The following is an 18,592-nucleotide window of genomic DNA, read 5'->3' on the forward strand; positions in this document are numbered from 1 at the left end:
TTACTTTGATCTAAAATTTTTTCTGTCTTATATGAGTTTGATTCTTTTCTGATTTTCCAAGTTAACTCTCCATTGAGGACTAGTTAAGAGTTAAGCTTTTAATGGCATTTGGTTGAGTTCAGAATTAAGTTTTCAAGATAGAGGTATACATTTGTTTAGCTTTTTTTCTAAAAGTGGCCTTGGCTTTGCCTTGGTTGTGTCATGAGTACAGAAATCAGTGAATTACCTGGAGTCCTATTTTTGCATAAGGCATGGGTTATATTTTTAGTTGATGGGATGACTTGCAGGTTGAAGTACATTTTGGGTTCACATTCAGGGTAGCTCAGATGAAAAGGCCTTTTTGGACATCAGTCAAAATTTAAATTAGGCTATTTTTTTCTGAGGTACGTGTTGTACAGCATCCTATGGTAACAGCCACCATGAGAGTACGCTCTTGAACCTTCTCTGCTCTTAAATTTTGAAGTGTAGTTATGTGTGTGGTATGGGTGTATGTGTATGGAAATGGGAAAAAATGTACTTTGAGTTACTCAGTAGTGCTACCTACTATTGTTAGATTGTGGTAAATGATACTTGCTTTTTGAAAATCTGGTCTTCACCCAGAATTTTTGACTGTCCCTAGTTAGCTAAATGACCAGTTGACTTCACTTACCCTGTTTCATCACTTTTAAAATCTGAACCAGCTTGATTGTTAAAAGATTCCTTTCAACTTTAAATATTTGATTCTGATTTTGTTTCTGCCCAGACACATTGTCATGGTCATCTGTTATGTCACCAGAGAGGATCCCAGTCCCTCCCAAGATGTCTCTGAAATACTCTGTAAAGATTTAGATAGAAGAAACTTTATGGTGTGTGGTGATAGTTTTGAGTGCCTTAAATGTTCATTTTACTATATAGCCCTGCAGTTCTTTAAAATTAAGAGTGAGAATGTGGGTGTGTCGCTTTTGTTTCTGTTGATTCATATCTTAAATATGCTTTAGTACTACTCCTTGATTTCTTAGTTTGGCAGTTGCAGATTTTAAAAATTTGTTTCGGTAGTTATTTTGAGTCTGTTTTGTCCTAGATACTTTTTAGGGTGGATAGGCTGTGTTGGCAGCCTATCAGCAGCAGCTCAGACAAATCCTTCCTTGTTACATTGAAATGTATTTTACATGTATATAGTTTTGTCTTTACATAAAAACTTAGATGGGAAGGTGGAGATACATGTTTCTCTAGAAGTTTATATAAAGTGTAAATCTATGTGGTTCTTATCAAAGAGGTGTCATTACTGGTTCTAAAATACTAGAGCCTTTAGAAAAAATGTTAAGCATCTAAAATGAGAGTTAAACTTGTATAAGTGCAGAAAAATTTTCTTCATGTAGAAAATAAAATTACTCAAAGACTATTGACTTGAAGAAACCAGTATCTGTTCTTTTTTTTGACCGTCCTGCATGTGGCTTATTGATCTTAGTTCCCCTGACCAGGGGCTGAACAGTAGTTCAGTCTTAGTTCCAGGCCACGGCGGTGAAGTCCTAACCACTGAACGCCAGGGAATTCGAATATTTATTCTTTTAAGTCTTTCTTACAGATTGTGTATAAATCTAAATTGCTTCATCCAAAATTGATTGCTTTCATTTTCGCCTTTGATATTTTCTGAGAATTTAAAGTGAAGTCTCAAAATGCAAATTTAGTTGAACAGTAAGCTTAAGCAAAGTATAATTAAAAGAAATTCTATATAGCTGCACACTTGATATATTCAGACTATTCACAGTGACTGGTTGATGCAGCAGGTGTGGAGAGCACTTACTCTATATTAGAGCCTGTGCTTAGGGCTAGAAATTTTAGAAAATCTTTTGCACATGCTATTGTTTGATACTGTGATAGAATAAGATTCTCCTGGCAAGAGTAACAAGTACTTATTAGGATTTTAAAACGAGTACTTTTTAGGATTTTAAACCCTCTGTCTGGAACTAGAGAATGACAACATAATTCAATGTTGTATTGCCAGTTGTTTTTGTACAACTAGCTATCAGCAGACTGTTTGCCTCCTGTCATAAAGGAGCAACCTCTTCAGTTCACCTTCATGCTTTTCGGTTACTTTTTCTGCATACAGTGATGTGAAATGGTTCTCACTAGTTAATAATCCTGACCTGGTGTTTTTGTATTTAATTGGGTTGATACTGTCTAATTTCTGCCAGTGTACATATATAGTATACAGTGCTTTGTATATTGTAGGTGCTTGGAAAAAATCTTCAAGGAAGGTTGGTTCCCAGAGCTCCAAGTTGTAACAGGCAATAACTTAGTTTTAAGTGCTTTGGTCTGTATTGTCTCACTGGGGCTTCATAGCCTTGCAGTAAAAAACAAATGTCATAAAAGGTCTAGATCTGCCTTAAAGGTACTTAAGATTATTGGGGATAAGACTGAAAACTATTGAAATCATAGAATTATTTGAGTACTCTTGGTTTTCTTTAGGGACTTTTGAAGGTCCCTGACACTCTTGCCTGGGCCTGAAGTGTCTCCTGGCTTTTTTACTAGGCTGATTGCAGCAATTGTTTGTTTGATGTTCTTCCTCATTTAGATATTTTATGGAGGTAAAATTGAGTTAATTTATGCTGTGGCAGTATTCATCAATTTTGGGAATCCTCAAAGTTCTTAGGATGTAGGCAGCCTCCAGAGTAGTCTAAAGTATATATTAGTGATTTTCTTTATCTGAAGAAGACCACTAAAAATGAACACAATTAAAATTGAGGACTAAAATTCCACAAGTAAATAGAGAGGAACAGGTTTATTTAGATTTTATATAGAAATGTAAAATTGAGAATTAAAAAAGACAGTTTTAAACCTTTATCAAAATTTTGATTATGATGGCAACTGTTTTTTTATCATAAGGCGAGAATCAAATAGGTTTTTATTTTGGCTGTGGTGCGTCTGCATTGCTGCACACTGGCATTCTGCAGTTAACGGCGAGCACGGGCTGCTTTTCGTGGCAGTGCTCAGGCTTCTCGTGGTGGTGGCCTCTCTCGCTGTGGAGCATGGGCTCCAGGCTCCCGGGCTCCAGTAGGTGCAGACCTCGGGCTCTGGAGTGCTGGCTCAGTAGTCTTGGCGCAGGGGCTTAGTTGCTCAGTGACTTGTGGAATCCTAGACCAGGGATCAAACCAGTGTCCCCTGAATTGCAAGGCAGATTCTTAACCACTGGACTACCAGAGAAGCCCTCAAGTAGGTTTTTAAAATTTTTGTCCAGCAAAATTGTACAATAGGTAGATGGCATACTTTGTTTTACTTCATTTTCTTACCATGATCATAAGGATAAATTTTTGTAAGTATTTAAGGACTTAGTCTTAACTAAGGTATTGTTTTAAAAAAATGTCCACTGTGCACAGTTTCAGGTGTATACCAAAGAAGAGAAAGTGGTTGAATTTCCATGTACTCCTCACCAAGCTTTAAGAATTCCTGATATTTTGCCAATCTTGTTTTATCCTCCATCCACGATGTCACTTCACTAACTTTTCTTAATCCTTTGATGTTCAGTATCTCTCTTTGAAGCTCTTGTCCTGTTCTCCTTGTCAGTTGTCACTTGTTTATTGGTTGACCTAGATCACCTTTTTCTTGCCTTTAATTGGAGTAGTTCTTTATTATTTGCATTGACTTTGAGAAACACAGCATCTTTGTGCCAGATTTGTTTGCAGTTTTACCTTGTAATTGATTTGCACTGTAATACTAGCTTGTGCTTCATTAGGTAGAGACAGACACTATATTGTATGTGGGATGGATGTTAAATAGAGACTTTTTGGGGAGCCATTTCAAAACAGACATCTCGATGTTGTGACAGTATACCCCTCTACAGTCTTGGACATGCAGAAAATATGAACCACCCTCTGTACTGAGTTCTGTGCTGTGGATGTTCAGGTGGTTAAGGAGATCAATGGAGAGGTGAATGAAACCTAGAGCGATCAAGGCTCCGGTAAAGAGTGGGACTTCAGTTCATTGACTGGGTTGGGTTTGGTTAGGTTTAGAAAGGTACTTTGGATAAAAAGAATTAAGTAAACTTAGTATTTTCACCACCCTAACTCCAGTACTCTTGCCTGGAAAATCCCATGGACGGAGGAGCCTGGTGGGCTACAGTCCATGGGGTCGCACTGAGTCGGACACAACTGAGTGACTTCACTTTCACTTTTCACTTCCATGCATTGGAGAAGGAAATGGCAACCCACTCCAGTGTTCTTGCCTGGAGAATCCCAGGGACGGGGCAGCCTGGTGGGCTGCCGTCTATGGGGTCGCATAAAGTCGGACACGACTGAAGTGACTTAGTAGCAGCAGCAGCAGCAGTATTTTCACAGGGTTGGATAGGATGAGTGACCTCAGGTAATGTGGATGGTTTAGTTGATCAGTTATGTCTGACTTTGTGACCCTGTGGACTGTAGCCCGCCAGGCTCCTCTGTCCATGGGATTTCTCAGGCAATAATCCTGGAGTGGATTGCCATTTCCTCTTCCAGGGGATCTTTCTGACCCAGGGATCAACTCATGTCTCCTGGATTATAGGCAGATTCTTGACCAGTGAGCCACCAGGGAAGCCTGTCCTTGTGAAATAGGGCCTTGAAATTCAGATTGGCATTTGATGTTGATGTGATAGAAACTGGGATCCAGTGAGGAATTTCAGCTGAGAAGTGACACGATGAAATCTGTGTTGGGGAAATTTTGGCTGGGAGAGAGTAGAGGCAATGTTAGGTTGTGGAGTCTTGTACTAGTAATTAAAAATTAGAATTGAGCAGAGTCAGTAGTAGAAAGGGGGTAAATAGAAAGTAGAAAGAGATTATTTCAGAGGAGAGAAAATTGGCAGCCCTTTTACGGTTGCCTGGACTGGGAATAAAGTTGGAGCCTGGATTTGAGGAATGAAAGAGATAAGTACAGATTTTGTTCAAGGCTTGTTGTGTTGGTGCCTGAGACAGAAATGGGGTTCTCTCTTCCCTTCTCATCATCTCAGCAATTCTCTGCTTCCTCCTTTCCTGTCTCCACACTTCTCAGCTTCTGCTCTTTCTCTGAATCTGTCCTTGCTGGAGTTGCTGGTTCTCTTCATTACTTTCTCCTTTCTGCTGGGATCTTTATTCTCAACCTTCACTGCATCACTTTTTCTTCCTAAAAACAGAATGACATCTGTCTATTCTAAAGAATCTTCCTCTATCCTCTAACCCCTGTGATTACTTTCCTGTTTCCTGGGGAATTTCTTGAGAGTTGTCTACTTTGTTTACCCCTCCTTAAAGCCCTGTGGATTGGCGTCGCTACTCCGTTGGAACTGTTCTTTTCAAAGTTACAAGTGGCACCTCCAGACTTATCCTACTAGATGTGCAGTGTTTTGACCACTCCTCCTTTAAACAGTCCTTTTTTGACTGCTTGTTCTCTTTTCTTCCTCTTTTCTGTCATTCTCTGCAGTCTTAATCTGCTTTTATTAATTCACTTCTCTGCTGTGTGAAAACTCTTGATCTGACTTCTGAGCTTCAGACCAAGAAACAAATTTCCAGCTGAGTTCCTCTTCCACCTGTAGCATACTTACCTACCTTTGACCATCTCTTTTTGCCAAACATGCTTTTCCTTCTGTCTTTTTAAAAAATAGTTTAAAAAAAATTATTTTCATTTGTTTGCCCATGCCAGATCTTAGTTGTAACATGAGGCATATTTGATCTTCGTTGCAGCATTCATGATCTTTTAATTGCAGCCTGTGGGGGTCTTTTAGTTGCAGCCTGCAAACTTGCTGCATGTGGGATCTAGTTCCTTGACCAGGGATCAAACCCAGGCTCCTTGCATTGGAATCAGGGAGTCTTAGCCACTGGACTGCTAGGGAAATCCCCTCCTGTCTTAATGATGGCATCATCCTCCAGTTCTTTTCAAGGTTGGAAACCTTGGAATCACTTGTTTATATGATCAAAATGAACTTGAGTGCCTTCTCGGTGCCAGGCACTGCTGGTATTGAAAGATACAGTCTGCTTTTAAGGAACTTTACCATGCAAGGAAGATTGGTGTAAACAATGACAGTACAGAATACCACATGGCCTGGTAGAAGTTATAGAGCAGTACTGTGGGAGTTTGGAAAAAGTCATGCCTGGAGTAATGTGGAAGAATTTCATAGAAGGTTATATATATTTAAGCAGAGACAAGCCAGTAAGTAAGGAGGAATAAGCACATGAAAGTGGCAAGAAATTCTTTGATGGGAATCTGAGAGGAGCAGGGTTGTCAGGAGATAAGTATAAATATAGGCCTTGTATTCCATGTTATAGGGTTGAATTTTTATGCTGTTTCCATTCTATTATGTTATCTTTATTACTGGTCTTCATATTGTTTTTCTTTCTAGTCTTTCTGGAGAGACAGAATTACCTATGACCTTCAAAATGAGAAATACGAGGTGAGGTCTCTGATGGGGCTTCCCTGGTAGCTCAGATGGTAAAGAATCTGCCTGCAATATGGGAGACCTGGGTTCGATTCCTGGAGGGAAGATCTGCTGGAGGTGGGCATGGCAATCCACTCTAGTGTTCTAGACTGGAAGGAACCCCATGGACAGAGAAGCCTGGTGAGCTACAGTCCATGGGTTTACAAAGTGTCAGGACTGAGTGACTGTAAGCACACAAACAAAACACAGGTCTCTGATGAAAGCTTTACCTTCAGTGCCCAACTCTTCTCCCCATCTGCCTAACAAATAAAGCCCAAATTCAGTGTCTTTGATGAGACCTCATCTTGACTTTCCCAAATCTCATGTGCTAAACCCAAGATATCCTGGCTGGCCTGAGTTCAGCCAACCTGAACTATTAGCGGTGCCTTGCTTCACAGTCCCCTGGCTTATGCCTTTCTCTTCCTGGTCTAATTTCAGCATTTAATATCTTAACAGTGTGTAGTGTGATGTTTTCTTTGTAGCAGACACTCAGTGTACTTATGGAGTAGAAGAATGAATGGTACTATTACAGAGATACAAGTTGGGAAGGGGAGTAAATTTTAGGTAGGAAGGTGATCAGATAGTGAGCTCTTATCCTCAATGTACCAAATTTCAAAACTTCAGAGATTTTTTTTTTTACTTCATTCCCTCATGCCATCAGTTTCTAAGGGCTTTGAATTTGTGCTCCTTATATCTCAAGCTTTCATTTTCCTATTCTTATGTATAAGCTCTTAAGGATATTAAGTCATAATAGTTTCATAGGACAGATTCCTTGAGATGCTGCCTGTTTAGTAGAAGTCCCTAATCTTTTTGAGCCCATTCCTCATTTCTAAATGGGGCAAATACTGTGCAGCCTTGCACATTTGAGAGGATGCAGCAAGATAATTTATCTGAAGCAGCTAGCACAGTGCTGTTTTTGAAGTAGGTGCTCAGTAAGTGATGCATGTTATTCTATGCCAAGAGCCAAATGCATATTTGGAAGAATTGTGAATTTTGAGAAACATATCTTTACAGTTTTGCTTTTTTCTGTTTATCCAAACTCTTCTTGCTTAATTGGTAAGATAAGGGCATTGGACTATTTGACAGTTTCAGTTTTCGTTTAATATCAGGAGAATTGGATCCATTTTTTGATTGGTAATCAGGAGAGTTTAATTTGGGCCAGAAGTTCAGTATCTTTCCCTACTCCAGCTGTGAAGTGGTATAATTTATTACATTGTTGCTCTTTGCTGGGTGTTCTTTGTCATGGATATAAATGTTTCATTTCCACCCCCTGGTTTGTAGGAGAGTTGACCTCTTTTTTGGTGGTGGACTTGATTTTCATTGAATGATCATTCTGAAACTTTGTTTAAATGATCTCAAATGAAGAAATTGCTAGGAATCTTTTTAGTTAGAAAAGTAACATAAATTCATGGTAAAAGTGAAAAATGGAATGTTAATGAAAAAGGATCTTTATTTCTGTCATCTTCATATGTTCCCTCTTTTTTTCCTTTTTTGGGTCAAACTGACTTGTGGGATCTTATTTCCCTAACCAGGGATTGAAGCTGGGCCCCCTGCTGTGAAAGCAGGGTCCTAACCATTGAACTGCCAGGGAATTCCCAATGCTCCCTCATTTTCACTCTTAATATTTTATTAGAATTTTCTTTGTGTTTGTAGACCTTTTTTTTTTTTTTTTTAATCTTTTGGTCACACAAGTGGCCTCATATACATATTATTGAATACTTTGTTTAATATATTAGGGACATGCATTCAACTGAACATGTAGGTAGATTTTTTTTAATTATTGAAACTTTTATTGAAATTAGTATAAGTGCACATGCAGTTAGTTGTAAGAAATAGTACAGAGATCTCGTGTGTTTTGCTTGATTTTGCAATGGTATGTTTTGTGAAAGCATCTAATACCACAACCAGATTATTGACATTGGTATAATCCACCAAACCTCAGATGACCCAGTTTTTGTTTTTCACATTCTTTTTTAAAGAAAATTCTTTATTTCTGTAAGGACATATTCCAGATGTCCCTGGTTTTACTTGTATTTGTTTGTGTGTACTGTGTTAAGTTCTTTGCATTTTTGTTACCTGTATGGATTTGTATACTCAGTATCACAGTTAAGATGTTTTAACAGTTTCAGTGCCACAGGGGTCTCTCCTGTGGCCCTTTTGTATCACATCCATCTTCTTCCTGGCAATTCCTCTTCCACCTTTTGTTTCTAAAATTTTGTCATTTAAAAAGTGCCCGTAAATGGAATCATGCAGTATATATATATATATATGTGTGTGTGTCTATAGCCTTGTATTGGGTGTTTTCACTTAAAATTACCTGGAGAGTCATCCAAGTTACTGAGTATATTGATATTTTATTTCTTTTTGTTACTAAGTAGAAGGCAGTGGCACCCACTCCAGTACTCTTGCCTGGACAATCCCATGGATGGAGGAATCTGGTGGGCTACAGTCCATCGGGTCGCGAAGAGTCAGACACGACTGAGCGACTCCACTTTCTCTTTTCACTTTCATGCATTGGAGAAGGAAATGGCAACCCACTCCAGTGTTCTTGCTTGGAAAAATCCCAGGGACGGCGGAGCCTGGTGGGCTGCCGTCTACGGGGTCGCACAGAGTTGGACACGACTAAAGCGACTTAGCAGCAGCAGCAGCATTCTATTACACACACACACACACACACACACACACACACACACACACACACCCCAGTTTGTTTAACCGTTCACCTGTTAAAGGACATCTGGGTTTATTCTAGCTTTTGGCTATTAGAAGTAAAAGTGCTGTGACCATTCATATATAGCTTTTGTGTGAACATAAGTTTTCATTTTTCTGGGAATAATGCCCAAGAGTACAATTGCTGAATCACATGTTACTGGCATGTTTGCTTTTATAAGAAACTGCCAAGCTGATTTCTAGAGTGACTGTACGATTTTACATTCTCACCAGTGGTGTATGAGAGATCCACTTTCTGTTCATCCTCACCATCATTGAGTGCTGTCACTATTTTTGTTTTAACCATTTTGATAGTTATGTAATAATACCTCATTCTGGTTTTAATTTGCATTTCCCTGGTAGCTAATGGTGTTGAACATCTTTTTGTGTGCTTATTTGCCATTTGTATATCCTCTTTGGTGAAATATACTCATGTTTTTTGTTCATTTTCTAATTAATTTGTTTGATTTTAATTGTTGAGTTTTGAGAGTTCTTTATGTATTCTAGATGCTCTACGTTCTTTATTATGCCTGTATACAAATCCTAATTTTTAACTATTACGTCTTTTAGATGACTTATTAAAGAAACTATATAATCATACATACAATCTTGTGGTTTCCCCTTAATAAATTGGAACAGATTTTAGTGTTTGTTACTGTTATTAGGTAAAATTACTTTATTTAAGTCCTCTAAAATTCACATGTCTAGTAAACTTACAGGAAATACCATAATACTATGTTTAAGATTGCTGGAAGGATAAAATCCATTTTGGAGGGTGAACTATTATATCTACACATTAAATTAAAAGTAATTACTGGTTATATGATATCCCCTCATATACCAAGAAGAATCTGAAGGTAATCTTTCTCTGTAAATTATGAGGGTATATTTCCCTTGTCATTTCTATAATTTCTCTTGAAGCAGTAATCGGAGCTGTTGAGGATCCCTGATGATGTCAGCAGTGTGCATTGTGGAAGTTCTGTCTATCCCCAGTAAAAATAATAGACATTAATGCCATGCTAATTGGTAATGAAATTTTATGTCCAAAGGCATCTCTTTAATGTTGCAGATGGTTCAGTTGACAGTGTATCGACTCTATTTTTCTTATTAACATATGAAGAAAAAGCACTTCCACCATGCCATGATCTGTAAAGAATTGCAGAGCAGTGGTTGAGAGGTAACAAAGTGCTACATTTGAAATGCTTTTTTAATGTAGTAGAGTTTTGGGGCAGAAGTGTTACAGTGCCGGTTATTATACCACTGAAATTAGTTACTTGGTGGAGTAGATACTGGAGTTTTAAGTAAAGTCTTGATAGGTACCTTAATAATTTTATAGTAATGCCTGTGGAATTGTTCCTAAGGATAAACTGGTGATAGTGGAATTATCAGGTCAATGGGTTAATTTTCTTTGTCTCAGATGTGCCTACTTCTGAATGGTTTTCCAAAAGGATTGTACGATTTTACACAGTTCTCAGTAGTGTATGAGTCTGACGTTTTCCTCCCTTTGATAACAAAACAACTTTGATAGCATTGATTTTTTTTAAAGTTTTTTACATAATTAAATAGATGCATACTACTACTGAAAGATTGATTTAATTAATACAGTTTTATTGTTGAAAGTGATTTATGTTTGTATTTCTTCTGTGGCCTTTGCTGTCTGTATCCTTCACTGACTTATCTGGATTGTAGTGTTTTGTAGCTATTATCCTTTAATTTTATGGACATAAATATTTCCTCTCAATCTGTTTTTCATTTTAGTTAATAATTTTCTATAGTTGTAGAGCTGAAGTTTCATTTTTCATATAGCCAAATTGGTGTTTTGGAGTAATTTCTTTTACCGATTTGAAGCTTATTGTGCTTCTATAAATTCGCTAAACAAACTTTACATACTTGTAAAAATTTGAAGAAATCCTGTCTGCTACAGTCTTAATTGATTTAATAGAGATTTTATTTTACTATCTAGCATGATACAGATAATTTTTATTGTGTCTTTAGTATTCTTTTTGGAAACAAATTCTTTTAGCTACTTCCCTTTGTATTAGGGAAGCAAATTACCCTCAAATTACCTGCAAATTGCGTAGTCTAAAACAATAAACATTTCTGTCATATGAAGTTAGGAATAAGGGTGTGGCTTAGCTGGGTGGTTCTGCCTTTCTCTCATGAAATTACAAGCACGATGTCCTTCACTGCTGCAGTCATTTGAAGGCTGTTGTAGAATCCTTGTCCAAGATGATGCACTCATGGCTATTGGGAAAAATAAATAATATATGGCTGTTCACAGTAGGAGACCTCAGTTCCTTACCTTGTGGGCTTCTCCATAGGGCTGCTCACAGTGATTAGCAGCTTTCCCCAGAGTGAGTGGTTCAGAAGAGGAGAAGCTTAACAAGGAGATCCAAAGAAATATACAGTGTGGGAGGGGAATACCTTGAAATGTGGATCACTGGGGGCCACTAGGGCAACTAGTTACTAGCCCACCCAGTAAGAAATAAACAGTTTTAATTAAAGGAGAAAGCATAAGTATACATAGTAGTGATACTTAAAACTTTTAAGCTGATGGACCTTGGATTTTTGAATTAGGTATATGGTTGAAAAATATAGTATAGAAAGATAACTAATAAAGTACCCTAAAGTACTCTTCTACCTTGCCTGCTTAATTTCAGTTCTTATGGGCCTTCTTACCTTTTTGTATGATAAAGGTAGCAGATTATGCACACTTAATCTTTCTTTTTCACTTAATTTGTTGTCTAAATCTTTACATTTTTGAACAATATTTTCTCATTCTTTTATACACTTAGATAGTATTTTATTTTATGAATGTATGAACATTTTCATTCCACATACTCTTTTGCTGAAAGGGAACAACTGTGCACATAAGTCATTGTGAATGTATGCAAATAAATCTGTAGGGTAAATCTCCAGGACCGAATTCTGGGTCAAAGTTAAATGTTTATGATTTTGAAAATATTGCCAAATTGCCCACTAAAAGACTATATGTATTTACACTGTCAGCCAGCAGTATATGTATTTGCCTGTTTCAATGGGGATTCTTTATTTCATTTGTCATAGTATAAAATTTAGTATCTTAGCTTTTTTTTTTTTGCCACACTGTGTGGCTTGCAGGATCTCAGTTCCCCAACCAGGAATCGAACCTGGAGCCACCACAGTGCAAGCCTGGAATCTTAACCATTAGACTACGAGGGACCTCCCCATCCTAACCATTTTGAAGTGTACAGTTTGATAGTATTGTATATTTACATTTTGTGCACCCATTCTCCAAACTCCCGTTAAACAGCTGTGCACTTTCCCTTCCTGCCAACTCCTGTCAACTACCATTCTGCTTTCTGTTTGAGTTTGACTGATCTCGAAACGTCTTGTAAATGGAATTATACAGTGTTTATCTTTTTGTGATTACCTTATTTCACTTAGTGTAATGTCCTCAAGAATTTACCCATGTTGTAGGCTGTTAGAATTTTCCTCCTTTTTAAAGATATTCTGCAGTATACCACGTTTTCTTTATCCATTTATCAGTCGATGGCCACCTTTTGGCTATTGTGAATAATGCCGATATGAACATAGGTGTACAGATATGTCTTCTAGATTCACTAGGGTTCCTTTTTTTTTTTTGGTCATACCATGCAGCTTGTGGTCAGCTTAGTCCCCTGACCAGGAATTGAACCCACGCACTCAGCAATGAAAGCACATAGTCTTAACCACTGGACTGCCAGGGAATTCCTTATGGGGATTCTTTAAAGCTTTTTTTTTTTTTTTAATTTGACGCCACTGAGTCTTAGTTGTAGCACTTGGGATCTAGTTCCCTGACCAAGGTTTGAGCCCTGGCCCCCTTCATTGGGAGCACAGAGTAGAGTCTTAGCCACTGGACCACCAGCAAAGTCCTCCTGTGGGTATTCTTATGATACTTCTTATACCCAAGGGAGAAGAACAAGTAATAAACGTTTATTTGATACCTAAATGACCTATAATTTGGATAGTCTTTTTTTTTCCCCCCCCTCTTTCTCCCTCCCTCCCTCTCTTCCTTTCCTAAGGTATTTTTTGTTGTTTAAAGCATGGACCTGGAAAAATCAAACATCCTTTCAGTTCAGTTCAGTTGCTCAGTCGTGTCTGACTCTTTGTGACCCCATGAATCGCAGCACGCCTCCCTGTCCATCACCAACTCCCGGAGTTCACTCAGACTCATGTCATGGACCTGTAAAAATCAAACATCCTTTACTTTATGTATAATTTTTTTACACATTTAAATTCTGAGTATATGTCTTATAAATTAAAAAAGCATAGTAATTGCATTTAAAAAAATTAAGATAAAATTCACATATTGTAAAATTCACCTTTTTAAAGGATACAACTCAGTGTGGCTTTAGTGTATTTACAGAGTTGAGCACCAAAACCACTATCTAATTCCAGAACATTTTATCACCCAAAATGAAACCCATAGCCAGCAGTCACTCTTCATTTTCCCCTCTCCTAGTCCCTGTCAACCACTGACTTACTTTGTCTCTATGACAAAGTATTTTATCTTTTCTGGATATGAATTTCATGTAAGTGGAACTATACAATATTTGGCCTTTTGTGTCTGACTAGTTTCATTTAGCATGTTTTCAGATTTATCCATATTGTAGTATTACTGTAACTACTTAATTCTATTTTATTGCCAAATAATATTGCATTATATTGATAATCATTATTTGTTTACCCATTCATCATTTGATAGACATTTTGTTTGTTTTCACTTTTTTTGGCTGTTAGGCGTAATGCTGGGCTTCCCATGGGGGACTAGTGATAAAAAACCCGCCTGCCAGTGCAGGTATATATGTAAGAGACACAGGTTCGATCCCTGGGTCAAGAAGATCCCCTAGAGGAAGGCACAGCAACCCACTCATGTTTTTGCTTGGAGAATCCCATGGACAGAGGAACCTGGTAGGCTGTAGTCCATAGGGTCCCATCAGACACAACTGAAGCAACTTAGCATGCATGCAAGCACAATGCTGTTACAAACACTTGTGTATAGGTTTTTTAATGGATATATGTTTTCAGTTCTGTTGGGTATATTCCTGTGAGTGGTGTTGCTGGGTCACATGGTGACTGTTTAATATTTTGAGGAACTGACAGACTGTACCATTTTATCATCCTTTTAATGATGTATGAGAGTTGTAATTTCTTTATATCCTTGCCAACACTTGCTTTCTTTTTTTAAATTTTAGCCACCCTAGTGAGTGTTATGTGTTATCTCGTGAGTTTGATTTACATTTCCCTGATGACAGATGTTGAGACTCCTTTTATGTGCTTTTTGGCCATTTGCATAGCTACTTTGGAGAATCTGTGTTGTAAATTCTTTGTGTATTTTTTAAAGATAGGGATTTTTTTTATTGTTGTAGTTTCTTATATATTATGGATTAAGTTTCTTATCAGATATGATTTGCAAATATTTTTTCCCATTCTATGATTTTTTTTTCATTTTTTTGATGGTATCCTTGAAACACAGAGGTCTTTATTTTCTTAATTTGGCCATGCTGAGTAGCCAACCACGGATTAAATCAGGGCCCTTGGCAGTGAAAGCATGGAATCCTAACCCCTGGACTGCCAGGGAAATCCCAAAGGTTTGTAATCTTTTTTTAAAAAAAATATTTATTTACTTGGCTGCACTAGGTCTTAGTTGTGGCACTCGGAATCTTTAATCTTTGTAATAGCCTGTGGGATCTTTAGTTGTGGCATGTGAACTGTTAGTTGCTGCATGCAGGATCTAGTTCCTTGACTGGGGATCAAACCCAGGACCCCTGCAGTGGGAGACCATTGGACCAACAGGGAAGTCCACGCCACATAGGCGCGCACACACATACCTATATATATAAATATATAATTAATTAACTTATTTATTTGGCTGTGTCTAGTCGTAGTTGCTGTACAGATCTTAGTTGCTGATGAATGTTTGTTTCATCATGCAGGATCTTTCACTGGAGTGTATGGACTCCAGAGCACACAGGCTCAGTAGTTGTGGTGCGTAGTTAGTTCCCCCACCAGGGATCGAACCCGTCTCCCCTGCTTTGGCAGTTGGATTCTGTACCACTGGAACACCAGGGAAACCTCCTAGCTGCCTCCCGCCCTCCGCCTTTTTTTTGTTTTGTTTTGTTTTTTTTTTTTGTATCGGCTGTATTGGGTCTTCATTGTAGCACATGGGTAACTTAAGAGTTGTGGTGCTTGGACTTCTCTTATTGTGGAGCACTGGCGCTAGAGCTTTCAGGCTCAGTAGTTGTATCACACAGGCTTCTTGAGTTTCGCTTAGTTGCCCTGTAGCGTGTGGGATTTTAGTATCTTAGTTCCCTGAAAAGGGATCAAACCCTTGCCCCTCACATTGGAAGGCAGATTCTTAATCACTGGACCACGAGGGAAGTCCTTCCCTTCCTGCTTTAGTACGGTATATTACATTAATTGATTTTTCTGTGTGTTGAAGCAGCCTTGTGTTCCTAGGATAAATTTCACTTGTTCATGATATATAATATTTTTTATTTGTTGCTATATTTGGCTTCCCTGATGGCTCAGAGGTTCAAGCATCTGCCTGCAATGTGAGAGACCTGGGTTCGATCCCTGGTTCGGGAAGATCCTCTGGAGAAGGAAATGGCAACCCACTTCAGTATTCTTGCCTGGAGAATCCCATGGACAGAGGAGCCTGGCTGGCTGGCTACAGTCCACGGGGTCGCAAAGAGTCGGACACGACTGAGCGACTTCACTTTCACTTTATTTGGATTGTTAGGATTTTTGTATCTTTATGCATAAGGGATGCTAATCTGTAGTTTTCTTGCAATGTCTTTCTGATTTTGGTATCAGGATAATACTATTCTAATAGAATGAATTTCATTTTTTAATTTTTTTTTTCATTGTTTAATATTATTTTTTATAGTAAGAGTTACATTCTAAGTTTTCAGTTAAGAGTAATTTTACCGGGTACATTTTATTGTAACTTTGCATTTTGAAAATTGCTAACATTGAGACAATACATTCTTCATTCATTACTCAATAATTTTTTATGTGCCAGGAACGCATAAGATGGGAATATGGTGGAAGCTGAGGCAGGGCAACTGTGCTAGGCTGAGGGGAGAGTGATTTAGGATTCTAAGGATTGAAATAGCTGCTGCTTTGGGAGGATAAGAAGTTGAATAGGGCATGATTAGTTTGGGAAGATGGGGCAGGAAGGGATGGTATTGAAGGGAGAAGTTAGGGTCCAGGTCTTTCCCTAAGTTCTCCCATTTCTTTTGTTTGTTTGTTTAAATGATTGAAGTGATTTTTTATGTATTTATGGCTGTGTTTGCTCTCGTTGGCAGCACGCGGGCTTCTGTCTAGTTGTGTTGTGCAGGTTGAGTTGCCTTGCAGCGTGTGGATCTTAGTTCCCTGACCAGAGTCTGAACTCATGTCCCCTGCATTGGAAGGCAGATTCTTAACCACTGGACCACCAGGGAAATCCCCTATTGAAGTGATTTTTTTTTCTATTTGTATTTGAAATTTGTATCTATTGTTAACCTGTTTCTGTTACATTTTGATTGCTGCTCACCGGGAAAAAGCATAGATTAAATCCCATTAAAAGAAGTCATAAGAATCTTACGTTATTAGAAAGGCAGTTTATGATTGTAGAAAAAATGTGGGAGGACGCAGACCCTTAGAGTTATTTGGAAAGCTGTGTCTTGGTCTTAAGTGCTCAGTTATGTCAACCAAATAAAACATAACTCTCAAAAAACAGTTGTGGGCTTTGGAGTTGGACATGTCTCCATTTGAGACCAAGACTTGATTCTTTTGTTTCCCTTGGACAAATGACTTTTCACCCTTAGTTTCTTAGTCTATAAGCTGTTTTGAAAATTAACTCATAGAACATGGTGAGTATTTGCTGCTATTGTTAATTATCTAGTTAACATATATTGCCCTATGGTAGGCAGCTTAGGCTCGGTACTAAACACCTAACAAGTATTAGCTCATTTAAACCTCAGAACAATCCCACATAAGTTGCTGGGCACAAACGTTACTTCAGGTTCACACATTAAGAAATGGAACCCAGGTGACGGTGTTGGTGTTCCAGCTAAAGCCATCTGGCTTCAGAGCATTTTTTCTGCTCTCCTGCAAGGGTGCTGTTCATTACATAATGTATTTTTAGTAGACTCTTGTCTTGTTGGGAGTGGGAGATGAAAATGAGAGGTAGTAATTTGACAGTTTTTCTCAAGTTTACATGTCAATTTGGCCTGAAAACACGAATAGAAAGATATGTGTGTCATTAGCAAATTTGTCCTGTCCTGTACTTCAGAGTCAAATGTAACTTGTGTCCAGTATGAGGATTTATTTCTGTCTGAATTCTTGAGTTATTTCTGTGAATAAATAACCAAATAAATAACCACAGTTTAAGTGTAGCTATGTGGTAATAAAATGTTCTTTCAGTTTATCATAACCAGATGTGAATGTTCCATTTAAAAAATAGTTACCTTAGGAAGCTAGGACTTTTTTAAGATTTGAAATAAAATTTAAATTAGTTAAAATTTACCATTTAAACAACTTTAAACTGTATAATTCAGTGGCATTTTTTATATTTACATTATTGTATTAGCATTACTGCTAATTCCAGACCATTCTTATCACTCCAGAAGGAAAGTACTTAATCATTAGAACAATTACTCCTCTTTTCTTCAGTCCTTGGCAACCACTGGTCTTTTTTTCTTTATGAATATGCCTATTCTAGACATTTTATGAAATCAAAATATGTGGTCTTTTGTGTCTGGTCCCTTTTCCTTAATCATCATGTTTCAAGGTTTATCCATATTGTAACATGTGCCAACACTTTGTTCCTTTTTACGGCTGAATAATATTCCATGGTTTGAATATACCACATTTTGTTTATCATTCATCAGTTGATGGGCGTTTGAATTATTTCCGCTTTTCAGTTATAATGAATTATGCTGCTCTTAATAGTTGTGTACAGGCTTTTGATTGACTACCTGTTTTTAAATCTCAGATGTATACCCTCCAGTGGAATTTCTGGGTCATATGCTAATTTTGTTTAATCTTTTGTCCCCTTTTATTATTTTTCATTGAGGCATGATTGACATACAGAAAAGCTGTACATATTTAGTGTATTTATCTTAATGAATTTGAAGATAAGTATGCATCTGTGAAACTCACCATATATAATACCATACAATTAATTTAACCATAACATCTACTCAAGAAATTGTAAGTATATAATATAGTATTGTTTATTATATGCGCTATACAGTACATTTCAGTCTTGTTTGTCCTGCGTAAGGGGAACTATGTATCCTTTGATTCACATATCCCTGGTTCCCTCTCCTCCCAGTCCTGATAACCTTCCAACCCCTGATAAACCTCTGAAAATTACCCTTCACCTTTAGCTCCTATGAATTTGACTGTGTTGAATTCTGTATAAGTGGGATCATATAGAATTTGTTCTTCTGGGTCTGGCTTATTTCCCTCAGCATAATA

General features: G+C 37.7%; 1 protein-coding gene across 1 annotated transcript in view; it reads left to right on the plus strand.

Annotated features, from left to right (window-relative positions):
* NSD1 (nuclear receptor binding SET domain protein 1) overlaps positions 1 to 18,592 on the plus strand; it is a 143,926-nt gene that overhangs the window by 2,327 nt on the left and 123,007 nt on the right. The gene's annotated exons all lie outside the window — the stretch shown is intronic.

This window comes from Budorcas taxicolor, chromosome 7 (assembly GCF_023091745.1).
Source record: "Budorcas taxicolor isolate Tak-1 chromosome 7, Takin1.1, whole genome shotgun sequence".
NCBI lineage: Eukaryota > Metazoa > Chordata > Mammalia > Artiodactyla > Bovidae > Budorcas > Budorcas taxicolor.